Here is a 3,964-nt window from a genome sequence, read left to right on the forward strand (position 1 = left end):
ATAAATTACATGAGATATTCAACACTTTATTATAAAATAGGCTTTGTCTTAGATGGTTTTGCCCAAGTGCAGGCTAATGTAAGTGTTCTGAGCACATTTTAAGGGTGAGCTAAACCAAGCTATCATGTTCAGTAGGGTAGGTGTGCTCAATGCATTTTACAACACTTTCCATTTACAACGGGTTTATTAGAATGTAACCCCCATCATAAGTCAAGGAGCATCAGTACTATCTAATATTATTATGACCTTTCTCAGTTAACTCAGTTTCTTTATTAGTCAACTGCCTGGGTCTGGCACACACCTCTTGAGGCTGCAGATGGCTGGCCATGATTCTTTGAGTGCCTGCCTTTCTCACTGCCTCTTTCTGAGCAAGGCAGCCCCAGTGCTTCCTTACACATAGGTACACAGAGGCTGCACACTTTCCAAATGTGACCAGTTCAGTCTAGCATGTCCTGTGGACTACAAGGCCGTTGCCTAGCAAAGCATGAAATTTCTCCAGCTTATGTAATAACTACTCCACATCTGAAGTCTCTTAAGGTACGGCATTTAAGTCAGGAATTCACGTAAGTTCTTTTCCTAGAGCTTTTGACCATTATTTTACTTATCCTCATTGGCTATCGCAGTCCTTCGCACTTAGAACTCAATGCACATATATGCATTAATATGCATGTATTGCCATAAGCCTCAAAATGTGCTGCATGGTGCTCATGTCACCATTTCATTCATTTCAGCCTTGACCGTCTATTTTATTAAAAGACCTGGTCTAAGGTACAGGCTCTTAGCCACTGGGGGTGCTTACCTATTATTGGCATGATGGAGACTTACCAAAAAATTACTGTATTTTTACCCTCTTTTCTCCACCTTTCCAAGTCATCCCGTTTTTTTTTAGTGATGTTAGCTAGTTTAGCAGAATAACATCTTGATGCATAAGGAAGTGGAACCCTCACCAGGCTGAATGGTAGAGCGGGCAGGCTTAGCTTCGGATTATGGGAAGAAATTGTGAGGTGTGTTCCCATCTCCCAGGCTGATCTTTAGGACACTGGAGACAAAATATTCCAACAACAGGGATAGACAAAGCTCAAGCTTTATGGCCTCATTAGTTTTAAAGGATTCCCTGCAGTGACCCAGTCAGACTGGACTGAGAATCAAAGAGTTCACAGCTATTTATTAGTCAGCACAATTTAGAGACAGGAGTGCTAACCAAGAGCTGTCCTTGTCATTTTGGGATGTTCACGGGCTGGAGTCCCAGTAGCCATCTCCTAAAACCTAAACCCTTCAGTTCTCCAGCGATTTTGCTGCCAGAGAGTGTGTAGCTGCTGCCTTTATCCAAGATACCCTTTATCTGATATCCTTCACATCTGTGAAGCTCAAAAGACCTTCTTAAGGTACATAGGGAACTTCCCAGCATCGGGAATAGGATGGTTTCTTCTCTCATAGGGTTTTATGCACCAACAAGAGAAATGCCACTTCTCTGTCTTCCTGAACTTTTTAAAAACTAGTCCTGCCAAGTCTCATCATTTCTCAAGTACCTGTCCTTGGTCCTCTGCTTTTCTGTCTATATAATCTCCCTGGACAACCTCATCCACCTTTCTAACTGCAAGGAAAACTCTGTGTAGATGTCTCAAAAATCTATTATCTCTGAATTGGTCTTCTCATAAACCTGCAGATTCCCATGCTCATCTTGCCTGACATCTCCATGAGGGTGACCTCAACACATATGAAACTGAGGTCCTTTGCCCTCCGTGCACCTAAAGCCGCTGCCTTTGCTTTCTTCTACAGTCTCCATCCTCCCAGTCACCTGGCACATTCTTAGACTCTGCCTCTTCTTGTCCTTCATAGCCCACTGGTGACCACCGTCTGACAATTTTATATCTGTACTGCTTTTATTTATGAACTCTGCTCCCTTCCTATTATTTCTATTCCAGTTGTTTATGTCCCATTACTTCCCACCTAGATGATTACAATAATTGCTTAATCTGCTCTTCTGATTTTCGAGGCCGTCTCTTCCATAAAAGACAATTCCAGACAAAAAGCTTTTGTCTCGATTACTCTTTCTGTCCTAGGAATTTATCAGTTCTTGATCTAGATCCCTCTTGTAACATTTATCTCTAACCTTCGTATAAAGTATTATTTTATTCAACAAAGATTCACTGGACATTTATTTTATACTGAGCAGTCTGTGAGAAAAGCAAGGGGGGGCAAAACAGATAAGGTATCTACCCTCATGGCACTTATAGTCTCGTGGGATGATAAACATTAATCAAATAATCACAAATATCACAACTAAAATGTGCAACCCCAAATTGCAACACACACCTTGAAGGAAGACTACAGAGTCGCCAGGAGAGCTCGCGGGTCTCATCACTCTCCCAGCGGGAGGACTGTGTAGGGTTCAGCCTCAGATCCTCAAAGTCCAGTCCGGAGCTCTGCACATGGAAGGGCCGAATAAGTTTCTGCTGAAGGAACATATGCCTCAAGAAAAATAATCAAAACAAACAAAAAACCCCACAAAAAATGAAAAAAGAATAAAACAAAGAAAAAAAAAGCCTCATCTGCATCTACTTCTGACATATAAGTGTGTGACCTTTTCTGGACTACACAATACTGAATAAAACACACGCAGGATGTTCCCTCAAATACCAACCTCAACACGTAGCCATGTTAGCTCTCTGCTTTTGTTTCCGTGACCACAAGTCCATGGGGCATCTCATCTCTAAACACACCCTATTTTCTTTGCCAGCATTACATGTAGAAACTTCTCATCCTGGTAGCATTACCAAGAATAATTGTTGCTTTATGGTGAAAGTTTTTATGCACGCTTTAATACTGTGCTGTTATCACCAACACAAACCCATCACCCCTCTTCCTTACAGTTTGGAATGGTTGCTGAAGATGTCAAACAACATTGTTTCTTTTGCCTCATGGGAAACTGGGTCATCCTCCAGCTATCCTTTGTGTCATTTCCCAGCTTCCTTTCCATCTCCAAAGCTGTTTGAGTATTACCTCTTCATCCTCCCGCTCTTACCTTTTGTCTGTCACTCTTTCATCTTTCTGCTATTGTGATCATGTAATTTTTGGAGTCAGCTTTTCGCTGGAACACTGAGTGACACATATCACTTGGCTTATTTTATCTCTATTTTTTTCTTTTTTACAATACTATTACATAATTCGTTTCAAGAAGTACTTTTGTGCGTAGAATCTCAGGTCTGATTTGGGTGTGTGTGTTGTTTCCAGCTTTGAACAAACAAGGACTGGAAAAGATGAGCTTATTTGTCATGGTAGGAAATGAAAAACTGCAAAAAAATACAATAAATCTCACCAACAGAGAGTGTGTTATATAAATAAGGGAGCAACTACATGTCAAGAAATGCAGAGCCATGATACTGAAGACAATTTAATGACCCGGAGATACAATGCAGTGTTAAATAAAAAGCATTTTCACCCCAATATTTTAACATTATATAGTATATTTACATATACGTAGGGGAAAATACTGGACAACTATACAAAAATGTGAGTAATGATTTCCTCTGGGTGATGGAATTTTATTTTCATATATATACTTTTTTTTTTTTTTGAGAGGGAGTCTCGTTCTGTCCCCCAGGCTGGAGTGTAGTGGTACAATCTCGGCTCACTGTAATCTCTACCTCCCAGGTTCAAGCAATTCTCCTGCCTCAGCCTCCCAAGTAGCTGGAATTACAGGCGAGTGCCACCAGGCCTGGTGAATGTTTTTGTATTTTTAGTAGAGACAGGGCTTCACCATGTTGGCCAGGCTGTCTCAAACTCCTGACCTCAGGTCATCCACCTGCCTCAGCCCCGCAAAGTGCTGGGATTACAGGCGTGAGCCACTGCACCTGGCTTCGTCTATATATTTTGTATTTTTATTTTTTGAGACAGAGTCTTGCTCTGTCGCCCAGGCTGGAGTGCAGTGGCACAATCTCTGCTCACTGCAAGCTCCACCTCC

The sequence above is a fragment of the Colobus angolensis genome, unplaced genomic scaffold (assembly GCF_000951035.1).
Source record: "Colobus angolensis palliatus isolate OR3802 unplaced genomic scaffold, Cang.pa_1.0 Scaffold210, whole genome shotgun sequence".
Taxonomy (NCBI): Eukaryota; Metazoa; Chordata; class Mammalia; order Primates; family Cercopithecidae; genus Colobus; species Colobus angolensis.